The sequence below is a fragment of the Phascolarctos cinereus genome, unplaced genomic scaffold, assembly GCF_003287225.1.
Source record: "Phascolarctos cinereus isolate Bilbo 61053 unplaced genomic scaffold, phaCin_HiC Scaffold_2;HRSCAF=192, whole genome shotgun sequence".
Classification (NCBI taxonomy): Eukaryota; Metazoa; Chordata; class Mammalia; order Diprotodontia; family Phascolarctidae; genus Phascolarctos; species Phascolarctos cinereus.
This window is the reverse complement of record NW_027555625.1, coordinates 142,643,019-142,656,127: the sequence shown is the minus strand read 5'-3', so window position 1 is coordinate 142,656,127 and position 13,109 is coordinate 142,643,019. Positions and strand designations below refer to the sequence as shown.

At 37.8% G+C, this 13,109-nt stretch overlaps 1 protein-coding gene and 1 pseudogene across 1 annotated transcript in view; both read right to left on the bottom strand.

The window, feature by feature from the left end:
- XKR6 (XK related 6) overlaps window positions 1-13,109 on the bottom strand; it is a 378,420-nt gene that overhangs the window by 241,847 nt on the left and 123,464 nt on the right.
- LOC144455995 (U6 spliceosomal RNA) lies at window positions 747-846 on the bottom strand (annotated as a pseudogene).

The window sequence follows — 13,109 nt, the reverse complement described above, 5'->3', positions numbered from 1 at the left end:
GAGGTTAAGTGAGTTTACTAGGGTCATATAGCTATAAGTATCTGAGATAGGATGAGAACTCTGGTATTCCTGACTCCAAGTCCAATACTCTATCCACTATACCATCCTGCTTCTCTGTGAATCAAATTTCTTGGTCTAATGGTATGACAACTCCCTGATCACTGGGAAAAGGTTGTACATTTAAAAGAAACCTAAAATTTTTTTCCAGATGATCTAGGAACTATGTGATTCTTAGGAAATTATCCCAATTTCTATCTTTTGACCGCCTCATAGTGGAAATATAAGAAGGCCACATAGGAATGAAGGAAATTTTACATTTTTGACCATCTCATGGGAAGTCATGCTTCCAAAATTCATCAAAGGTATTATCACAATGGATAGAGTGTTGAACATGGGGTCAGGCAGACCTGAGTTCAAATCTACACTTAGATACTTAATAGTTTTGTGACTCTGGGCAATTCATTTAACCTGAGGTTGAGACCCCCTGTAAAATGGGGTTAATAAGAGTACCTATGTCCCAGCATTGCTTGAGGATAAAGAAATAATATTTATAAAGCGCTTTACAATTTTAAAGCATTATATAAATGCTAAGTATTATTATTAATTATTCATTTTTTTATAAATACTAATAAATTTATTTTTAGTTTTCAATATTCACTTCCATAAGATTTTAAGTTCCAAATTTTCTCTCCTTCCCTCACCTCCCCCCACCCCAAGATGGTGTACAATCTGATATAGGCTCTACAAAATATATGGAACACTTCATGAATTTGTGTGTCATCCTTGTGCAGGGACCGTGCTAATCTCTGTGTCATTTCAATTCTAGTATATGTGCTGCCAAAGCAAGAATAATAATAATAATAATAATAATTATTATTATTATTATTATTATTATTATTATTATTATTATTATTATTATTACTGGGTGGCTAGCCTTCTGATGATCAGCCTCTCTACACTTAGCTTTGCTTGTCCTTGGACAGTATGTCATTAACTCCAGTTTCAATGCCTCCCAGCTTGGTAGAAGCTGCCAAAGCACATGCTTCTTCAGTGCAATTTTTGAGAACCTGAGGATACATCCATATTACAGTAAAATGCCAAAATAGGACTTCTATGGAGGAGAGAAGAAGAAAGAAGAAAGAGAAGGGGGGAAAGGGGAGAGCATAAGCAGGTGTTCTGGAAAGAGGCAAAGGTCCTCTAAGTCCCCATTCATCAGATCGCAGGTGCGTCTGCTCTGATATAGTGAACATCTCTACCACTGGGACAAAACAGCCGTCTGGAAATCAGAAGTGATTTATACATAGACACTTGATAACATTATCACTGTTCTGAATATAAAAAGACTATTGCTTATACCTAGACTTGCTTGTCAGGTGCTTTCCTAATGCAAACATGTGGATTTTTAAAATGTGCTACAATATGACTAATGTGGAAATATGTTTAACATGACTGTACACGTATGACCCACATCAGATTGCTTGTTGTCTTGGGAAGGGACAAGGGAAGGGAGAGAAGGAGAAAAATTTGGAACTCAAAATTTTACAAAAGTGAATGTTGAAAACTATCTTTACATATAATTAGAAAAAAATACCATTAAGCTAAAAAATTAAAAATGTATTAACACATTACTAGATGAAAAGTTTGTTTGGGGAAAGAGTAGAGGACAGTTCCTAGAGCTTTCTAATGGATGAAATGCCAGATGACACAGTTTCTTCTAGATCTCATAATAAAATGTTCACACAAACATCAGAAAAGGATATGAGTTCTTCAGAGGCCATAATTAATTACAGTTAATTGGTAAAAATCAAAGCTTTTCAAATTTCTCACCAATACCACTCCTAGAGGCCAATTTTCTTTCACTTATTGGAATAAGCAAAACTGGATTTCATGGCATTAAAGTTAATAAACTGAAAAAAATAATTCATCTCAACAGGCATTTATTAGTGATGCTAATACTAAATACTAATACTCCTACAGAGTGCTCAGCACTGTTGGAGATAGAAAAGAAGTATAAGACATCTTCTGGCCTCACATTGGGGAAACAAGACTCATACATACACAAGAATTAAGTAGAGAATAATATAGCACGGGACACAATTAAGTGTCAAAAATGTGTTGGACACATAACAGGTCCTAGAGGACTGAGGAAGAAAAAGGAAAACACTTCTTTCATAATGTCACACAGAATCAGTCTCAAGAGTTGGAAGAGACCTTGATGGTCATGTAGTTGAACTTGGATGTGAACAAGGTGATTTTCACCTTGACAACAACTCACTACCTCCCAAGGCAACCCATTTTACTTTAGGGGATGACTCTCAGTGCAAGGACAATTTTTTTATGCCAAGTCAAAACTGCACCTCTGAAACTTTTGCCCATTTCCTCTAGTTTTATCTTCTAAGGTGGGTGGAGCATACCTAACCTCTCTTCTATATAATGGCATTTTCATTACTTAAGGGTACCCATTATATCCCTTCCTAAGTTTTCTTTTCTCCAAGATTAAACTCTTCTAGTTCCTCCAACTAATCCTGGTATGGCTAATCCTTGTATGCCATGGTGTACACTTTTCTCAGCATCTTGGAATACTCTGCAATTAATCAGCATCTTTCCTAAAATATGGATCTCAAAACTAAACCCAAGGTTTAGTGTACCCATCACTGCCCCTACTATTAAGGTACCTGAACTGAAAATGTGCTTTATAGCCATCCCCAGAGAAAGAACTGATGGTGTCTGAATACAGATGGAAGCATACTCTTTTTTAAACTTTCTCAATTTTTCTTGAGTTTTTTTTGGTCTGTGTTCTTTTACTACATGACTATTATGGATATGTTTTGTATGACTACATGTATAACCTATATCAAACTGCTTGCCTTCTCAATGTAAGGAGGAAGGGAGAGAATTTAGAGCTCAACATTTTAAAAAATGAATGTTAAAAATTATTTTTACATATAACTGGGGAAAAATGAAATACTAAATACATAAATATTTTAAATGCTTTTTTGACTACCATGTCACATTGCTGACTCATAATGAACTTACAGTTCATTGAAACCCACAGATCTTTTTACATTAACTTTTATCAAACCATGAATCCTCCAGATTCTTCTGAAGAGCCTACCTTTTCAACTTCCTCACTCAAGATCCTTCAGTGGTTTCCTCTTGTCTACAGGATAAAATCCAAAACCCATAGCTACTCCCCTACATGAACTCTCTAGTACAAAGTAATAAGAGCCATAGGAATTGTCAAACATAAAAGGATTAGGAATGCAGAGAGAGGGAGGGATCACATACAGATTGTAAGATCATAGAATCTTAAGACACAGAAGAGACCTTTAAAAACTATCTAGTTCAACCCTCTTATCTTATAGGTGAGACCTTAGAGTCTCCTGACCTTAGAGATCATACAATCAAAATCCCTCATTTTAAAGAGACTGAAGTCTGAGATTAGAAATGACTACCCTCAAGGTCGAACAGCTGCTCAGTGGCAGATAGGTCTGAAGGTTATTCATGAAACCAGCAAATAAGTATTTATCTTATGCGTAGGTATCAGAATGAGTGCATTTGGTAGGGATGCAAAGCAATGAATTGTGGGAAATGAATGTCAGGGAAACTGCCTCCACTGTTTCAATTAGAGAAGATTTACTAGAGAAAGTGAGATTTTTAGGAGCTGTTTGAATAATAGAAGTAAGAGGTCAGTAAACCAGAGCTAAGAGGAATGTGGTATTTAAATATTTGGTTTACACATATCCTGAGAAATCCTCTAGTCCAACATTCCACTTAATCCAAGAGACCCCACTGCAACATTTCTGACAGAAGATCATCCATTTAAGTCTTGAACAGTGATGGAAATTTATTGCCTCCAGAGGGACTCCATTCAATTGTTGGGTAGGTCTAGCTGCTAGATAGTTCTTTCTTATTCTGAGACAAGTTGACCTCCTTGCCAATTCTATGCTTTGGTATTAATTCTTTCTGTATTGCCACAGAATACATCAACTGCCCCTTCCTCATAGAATTATAGAGTCACAGAGATTGAGGGTACCTCCAAAGCCACCTAGTCCAACCCATAGTTGAAGATCACCAACAAGTAGCTACACACTTGTGTATGAAGACACCTGGGATGGAGGAAGATGCCCCACTATCTCCAAAAGCAAATCATTATAGTATTGAACATCTCTGATTGTTGGGATTTTTCCTATCATAAAGGCAAAATCTACATCTTTGCAACTTCTACCTACTGGTTCTATTTTTTTTTTTGCACTTCGGGGTCATGCAGAAGAAGTCCAATTCCTTTTCTATGTGAAAACCTTTTAAATACTAAAAGACAATCATCACATGCCCTCTTAATCTTCTCTTCACCATGGTAAAGTTTAAAGTTCCCTTCAAGTCCTTCTTGTGTTGTAACTTCTCCAGCCTTGCTATCCTGGATGCCCTCTTCTGAAGGCCTTTCTAAAGTACTTTCTAAAATATGATGCCCAGTCTCTTGCTCTTTTGAAAAAGCAGGAAGCTATTTATACAAGAAAATTGCATATAGTACCAGACTTCATTGCTATGTTGGTTAATTTTGCTGAACCTCTTTTTCATTCTTTATTACATGGAATGGCTTCCTATGCAGGGAAGGAGAGAGGGATATATTTGAAAATGAAGGTAATATAAAATTAAGTCAAGAATTTGTTTTAATATCGTGTCCAGAATGGATCACAATACTCCAGATGAAGCCTGGAGGGATTTGGTCAGGGAAGGTAATGTGGTAAAATGGAAAGAGTAATGGCTTTGAAGGCAGAGGACCTGGGTTCAAACTCTGCCTCTGTAACTCTTATAGCTGTGTCATCTTGGGCAAATCACTTAAGTTCCCTGAGTCTCAATTTTCTAATCTGTAAAATAAGGTGGGGGAGGGGAGGAAACCAGATGGTCTCTAAGGTCCCTTCCAGTTCTAAATCTATCATTCTACGATCCTACTCTGAGCGAGACAAAGTACATTGGCACTAATGTTCTCCACGTCCAGGATACTAAGTCTCCTTTAATGATCCCACTAGATTTTGAGGGTTGCCTCCTAACCACACTGATGACTCATGTTAGTTTGAAATACATAAACCAGGGGCAGATGGTGGCGCAATGGATAGAGCACCAACCCTGAAGTCAGGAGAACCTGAGTTCAAATCTGGCTTCAGATCAAACACTTGACATTTACCAGCTGTGTGACCCTGGGCAACTCACTTAACCCCAATTGCCTAAAAAAAAGAAGGGGCAGCTAGGTGGCGCAGTGGATAGAGCACCAGCCCTGAAGTCAGGAGGACCTGAGTTCAAATCCAGCCTCAGACCAAACACTTGACATTTCCTAGCTGTGTGATCCTGGGCAAGTCACTTAATCCCAATTGCCTAAAAAGCAAAAAAAAGAAAGAAAGAAAGAAATACATAAACCAGCCCACAATATTTTTTCAGATGAAATCCTGTCTAGCCGTATCTCTCCCATCTTATATTTATGAAGTTTGTTTTTTGAATCTAAGTCTAAGACTTTCCATTTATCCCTACTGAATTTCTTCCTAATCAATTTATCCCAAAGTTCTAATCTATTTAGATCTTTTTGGATCCTGACTCTGTAAACAATGTTGCTATTCCTCCCAGCTTTGTGAAATATACAGATTTAATAAACATGCTGTCTGTACTGTTATCTAAATCATAGATTTAAAATGCTAATCATTGGGTCATTCCAGTAGAGACCTCCTTCCAAGTTGACGCTGAACTATCACTGCCTATTATTTGGGTCTAGTTATTCAACCACTTGTGAATCCATGTAATAATACTAATGTTTAAGCCACATCTCTCCATATTTTCCATGAAGATAACAAGAGAGAATCTGTCAAGTACTTTACTAAAATCTAGATAAAGTGCATCTCTAGCATTTCTCTGTTCTAAAACTGCTCTTGCCCACTTCTCCCAATCCAATCTTCTTTAGTCTAACTAAATAGCCTGACTTCCTTCAACTGCTCCTTGTGTGAAGTGATTTCCATCCCCCTCACTATCCTGGATACTGTAAATTGTGCTTCAGATTGTTACTATCTCTCCCAAAATGTGGTACTGATGTTTTCTCTTCAGTTACCTGCAAGGTACTCCCATCAGGGTGAACTTTGATTTCAGTCAGCTACTAGCTTCACTGCAAAGCAATATTCCCTCCTTGTCTACCTAGTGAAATGGCCTTCTTTGAACTTGACTATGTCTACTCCATCGTTGTTACTGTTCAGTCGTTTCAGTCATGTCCGATTCGTCGTGACCCCATTTGGGGTTTTCTTGACAAAGATATTGGAGCGGTTTGCCATTTCCTTCTTCAGTTCATTTTACAGATAAGGAAACTGAGACAAACAGGGTTAAGTGACTTGCCCAGGGTCATACAGCTCACAGCTGTCTGAGGCCACATTTGAACTCACAAAGATGAGTATTTCTGACTGCACGCAGTCCATCCACTTCGCCCCCCTAGCTGCCCCGCTCTTTCCTTATCCTTTACAATTATAAGGTCGCAGTCATGAAGGTTCAAACTAAAGCACTTATTGAAAAGGAAGGGAGGGGAACAAGCATATATTAAGCATCTATTGTGTGCCAGGCACTGTGCTAAGGGCTCTACGTATATTATCTCATTAAAGCAGCAGCAGGTGTCAATGTTGAGCCCTTCTGAAGTGGCTGATTTGCACTGGATGTCTCATCGGTGATGTAGGTGTTGGTGAACTTGACTCTACAGCAGGTGTTGCCTGTGAGACATTCCACTCCAGCGACCACAGCCGGCCTCACCAAGAAGAAAGCAGAGGCAAAGAAAGAACTGGATGAACAAGATGGTGAAATGGGATTTTCTATTTTTAACTAAATCTTTCTTTGTAACAAGTTGAATGAAAAGCTCAACTCAAAAAAAAAAGGAAAAAAAAAGACTACAACACATTTCCAGCTTATGTTAAACTTGTAACCAGCTAAGACCCCCAGATAACTTTCACAATTAGCTATGTCATATTTTCCCAATTCTATACTCGTTTAGCTGATTTTAGAAATCTGGTTCAAGATTTTATATTTATCCTGATTAAATTTCATTTTCTTAGTTTCGATCCATCATCCCAACTTGTTGACATTTTTTTGAATCTTGAATCTATCACATGTGGCATTTTCTTTCTCTCCTAGTTTCGTAATGAGCAAATCTGTTAAGTATAAGTTCTGTCTTTTGATCCAAATGACTGGAGACATTGCACAAAACAGTACATATTTACAGATAACACATGATGTTTATCTTCTCCATGCATAGGATCTGTACACAGGATCTGGACTTTAGAGATCATGTGATACAATTCTCTCATTTTACAGAAAAAGAAAATAATGCCCAAAGAAGTTAAAGAATTGTCCAAGGTAACAGGTCCTTTGACTTTAAATCCATACTATTTCCACTATGCCATATTGCCCCTACTAGATTTTAAACCCATTAAGTACAGTTTGAGTTTATGTAGAACTATCATCTACCTGTTAGCTAGTAGAAGACACAGTGGGAAATTAATTTTAGTGATGAGAATCATGTTGGAAATTGCAAACTTTAAAAACAAAAACTTTCCAGACATTGACTGTTTTGCAGGCTAGGTTGAATGTAAGAGGGAGAATGTTTTGCCAAAAAGTCAACTTGTCAAACAATAAACATTTATTACATGCTTATATGTGCCAGGCACTGTGCAAAGCACTAGGAATACAAAAAGAAGGAAAAGACAGTCCTTGCCTTCAAGGAGCTTGCAATCTAATTAGGGAGAGTACATGTAAACAAATATATACAAAGCAAGCTACATACCTAATAAATAGGAAGTAAGCAACAGAGGGGAGGCATTAGAATTAAGAGAGATTTTCATATAGAAAGTGGGGATTTAGTTGAGACTTAAAGGAAAAGGTTTGATATCTCTTATTCTGAACTAAGACCTTCAGGGGTTGATGCAATAACCCACTGAAGCTTCCACTGGTAAGATACCAAGATAAAAAGCATCATTCTTGTGCAAAGCGTGGCTTTTATTCTATGAACAACACCATCCACTAGGCTAGGAAACCTACTTTTACTGAATTCTGCTTGACTGGAAAGAATTGCTTAGGCTACCACTTTCAATCAGCTCTTGCACCTCTGCCAATATTTGGTGTATCAAAGAAGTGGGTCTACAATTTTGGGCTATCCTTTGATCCAACCTTGTACCAAAGATTTTGATGACTGGTAATATCAAATCTTTGGGGAGACCAAAGGATTTGAGGGTAGCAAAGGAGAAGATGATAGAGAAAGTACTTAATGTTTTTATCTTCTTGAGAGTGGTCACAAATATACTTTTTCCTATGGCATAGCAGACTGAAGGTCACCTTTGGTGTCAAGAGGAGTTGAGTTCAAGCCTTGTCTCTGACACATACTATCTGAGTGACCGTGGTTAAGTCGCTTAACCTCTTAGTGCTCCCAAGCAACCCTCTAAGATTATAAGGTACAAACAAGTTGTCCTTTTGCATTGGTAGAAGGCCTTTCTTTTCTAGGAGATTCATATATATCCCTCTCTCCAGTCATTTCAGTCATGTCTGCCTCTTTATGAACCCATTTGGGATTTTCTTGGCAAAGATACTAGAGTGGTTTGCCATTTCCTTCTCCATATTTTACAAATGAGGAAACTGAGGCCAACAGAGTTAAGTGACTTGCTCAGGGTCACACAGGTCTGAGGTCAGATTCGAACTCTCAAAGTCTCCCTGACTCCAGGACCAGTACTCTATGCATCATGACGCCATCTAGTTGCCCTCTCCCTTTCCCTCTCCTAATAGCGTGTGTTATAATACAGAAAGTACATTGGATTGAGAGTCAGGGTGACCTAGATTTTAGTCTTAGATCTTCTACTTCCTAAATAAATTGCTTTAGCACAATTTCTCTGGGACTCAATTTTACCCATCTGTAAAATGAAAGGGTTGGATGAGGTGATTACCAAGGTTCCCTCCAGCCCTGGAATTTTACAGTTCTATGATCTACAAACTTCACTAGGAATGAATCAGGTCCTTACAGCCTGCTGCTTTTTCAGCACTCAGACAGCTCTGGGATCACTGCTCCAGCTGCAGTCTATCCAAATGGTTCTTTTTCCAAGTCTCAGTTACCTGCAGGAGCCCAGCTCCCTCAAAGAGCCCATTGTACTTGACTGTGCTCAAGCTATTATCCTCAGCACACATGCCTGAACAGAATCTCTTAAGTGTATCACTTCTATCTTGGTGACTCCATCTGAGGTAGTTGCAGGGGTGAGGAGTTAGAGAGATGCTCGTCAAACACCTCCTATTCATCCTTGTTTAATCTGTCAGTTAAGCAGTTTCCTTATCCTTGCCTCTAATGCTTTCAGGAAGCCGAACAAGCCAGCAGGCAGCTGAACACCCAGAGAAGTACCATTTCACATTTTTTGCCAGTGACTTCGGGAGACTCTGCTGAGCAGCAGACTCTTCATGTGGAACTTGGGCGGAGCAAGGGGGAAAGAAGGATGATAGATTACTCTTTTAAAAAATTTGTTCTGTTCTTTAAATCATGTCATATTCCTAGAGCAGGGTACTCTTTGTCCTTGGACGAGTTTGAAGAGCAAGCCTCAGTCAACCAGCTCATGCTCTTTATGTGATGAGATGGTAATGTTTAAGAAGGGTTTTGATATAAAGAGCACCAAACTGGGACTCCAGAAGCTTGTTTTCTAGTCTTGGCTTTGCAAATCACTAACTGGGTGATTTTGGACAAGGCACAAACTCTCAGTCTTCAGCTCCTCGTCTGTAAGAGGAAAGGTGTGGGCAAAATGATTCTAAGACCACTTCTAGCTCTGATAGTCTTATGATTTAGTGATTCCATTTCACTGCTGGTAAGAAATACTATTCTAGAGCATTGAGATCTCATCCACTGATATCTTCTGTGTCAAAGGGAGTGAGGAAAAAACAGTCAAAAGCCTACTCATTTTCCCCTGCTGCTGTACCTTCCTCAGAGAAGCTTAAGACATAGATAGATAGAAAGAAAGAGATAGATGAATATAGTTATACATACACATATATACACATGTGTATATGTGCATGTTACGTTGTATGTGTATCTATATGTGCATACTGTATGTACACATGTGTGTGATATGGATTATATATACATATGTATAGGTGTATTGTGTATGTATATGCACACTATATAATCTATATACACACATATGTTATATGTATAAGTTATTATGGTTGTTGAGTTGTGTCTGTGTCTTTGTGATCTCAATCAGGGTTTTCTTGGCAAAGATACTGGGGTGGTTTGCCATTTCCTTCTCTAGCTCTTTGTACAGATGAGGCACTGAGGCAAACAGGGTTAAGTAACATGTTCAGGGGCATATAGCTAATAAGTGGCTGAGGCCATATTTGACCTCAGGTCTTCCTGACTCCAGGCCCAGCACTCTATCTACTGAGCCACCTAGCTGCCCTTATGTGTGTGCGTACATACACCCACACACATTACCTTAAGTTTCTCTGAGGAAGGCACAGTAATATAGAGATATATACATACACACACACACACACACACACACACACACACACACATATATATACACATACACACACACACACACACACACACACATATATATATACATATTTCACAGTGGTGACTATCTGATTTATGTTTGCCATTCTTACACACAAATGTAAACTGAAACAATATATTTATTTCACTGCTGGGTCATTTAAGCTCTACCCAAAGTTAGATACTATCTATTAAGTTATTTAGAACAATGGTCCAAGACAATTCCAAAAGACTCATGATGAAAAATGCTATCCACATCCAGAGAAAGAACTGATGGAGTCTGAATGCAGATCAAAGCATACTGTTTTTATCCCTTTATTTTTTTATGGGTTTTTTCTTTCGATCTGCTTCTTCCATAATGTGACTAATACGGAAATGTGTTTTACATGATTATACATATGTAACTTAAAGTTACTGTCTTAGGGAGGGGGAGATGAGAAAGGGAAGAAGAATATTTGGAACTCAAAAATTTTAAAACTTTAATGTTAAAAATCATCTTTACATATAATTGGGAAAAAATAATATTTTTTTAATTTTAAGAGCCATCTAGAAATAGAATTCAAGCCTGTGCTTAAGCTTTGCACAATTGTTATTTAAAACAGAGCATTCCAATTTTCCAAATAAAATCCTTGCTCAGGATATATGATGTCCTCCCTACTTCAAACTGATTTTTAAAAAAACCCTCAATTCAATAATTAAGTCATACAGTGATCCAAGACAATTCCAAAGGATCCATGATGAAAAATGCTGTCTACCTCCAGAGAGAATATGATTAATTCCGAGCATACTTTTTTTTTACTTTATTTTTCTTACGTGTGCATGTGTGTGTGTGTGTGTGTGTGTGTGTGTGTGTCTTCTCTTGCAACATGGCTAATACAGAAACACATTTTGCATGGTTTCTTACGTCTAATCAACATCATATTGCTTGCCTTCTCAATGGGTGGGGGAGGGGCAGGAAGAAGGGAGAGAGAATTTGAAATTCAAAATTTTTTAAATGAATGCTAATAATTTTTACATGTAATTGGGCAATATTTAATAAAATAAATAAGATTTTTTAAAAAAATAATTAAGCCATGAATAGAACTGGAAATACGAGCCTTGTCTATTACCTCTTCACCATCCAGATTTATTTGAGAAAAAAGTGACTTTATTTGTACCTATTATACATGCTGGCCTTTCCTTCCCTCTTACAAATATGTGTTCACCATCCCTAAGTCTCCGAAAAGATTACCCTTTCTTCTCTGTGTACCCTACTCACATGGTTGCCAGCGCCAGCATTAGGGGAAATGTAAAATGTTATCCTTAAAAGAAATAACAGTATTCTTGGTATTATACATAGATTTGCTGCTTGTCTGATATAGGGGAGCATCATAAACCCTAATCCTAAGGTGAAAGTAATCTCATTAAAAATAGCAATCAGAGTTAAGTTCTGTTTTAGAGTTAAGTAGAAGGGTGTGTGTGTGTGTGTGTGTGTCTGTGTCTGTGTGAGAAAGACAGAGAGAGACAGAAAGAAAGAGGGAGCAAGAGACAGAGAGAGAAAACGCTGTGGAAAATGTTAACACAGCATGCTAGGGAGGCTGCTAGATGAAATGAAGTGTGACATATTTTTGATTTATATAGCACCTTTCTGCAAGGTGCTCAAAGTTCTTCTCATACATACAGACCTAACAGAGTCTGTGTCATCCTTTTAAGGTAGAGAATAAATAGTTCTGGTTATCCCCATTACAGCTGAGATCTCTGACATGTCTAAAGGGTGAATGACATGACACTGCCAGGGGACCACCTTATATGGTACCTCCTTCTAGGCATCACAGATCAGACATTATCTAAATCCTTAAGACAACTTCCTTTAGCATTGGAGGATCTGTTCAAAGTACTTTAGGACAAGAAAGATCTGTCTCTATGGTGAGTCCAGTCTCCAAGGTAGATTCATATCAGACTCAGCCCTAACCTTTAGGACTAGATTCTGGTCCAGAGAAGCTTCAGTGACAAAGCTAGTCTTTTCCAGCACTATATTGTCCCTCATTTTCTTCAAAAATTTTCTTCTTCCAAAGGACTCATGATGGAAAATGCTATCCACATCCAGGAAAAGAACTGATATAAACTGAATGCAGATAGAAGCATACTATTTTCACGTGTGTGTGTGTGTGTGTGTGTGTGTGTGTATGTGTGTCTTTTTGGTCTGTTTCTTTTCTCACAACATGACTAATATGGAAATATGTTTACATGATTGCACATATGTAACCTATATCAAATTGCTTACTGTTGTAAGGAGGGAGGGAGGGAGGAAATTTGGACCTCAAAAAATTTTTAATGAATATTTAAAATTATCTTTATATATAATTGGGAAAAATTAAACACTATTAAAAATTTCTTCAAAGTCTCACACAAGTCACATCTTCCCAGGGGACCACTGGTGAGTCACTCTACTCATTCCTGTCTCCTTTGTCCCATCTCCCTCTTAGTGTTTTGGTACTTCCTCTGCACCATATCAATTTGCATCCTTATGTTGCTTTGTGGAAAAATCTTTCAGTTGTTTCTTTGAGAATGTGCTCTGTTAGCC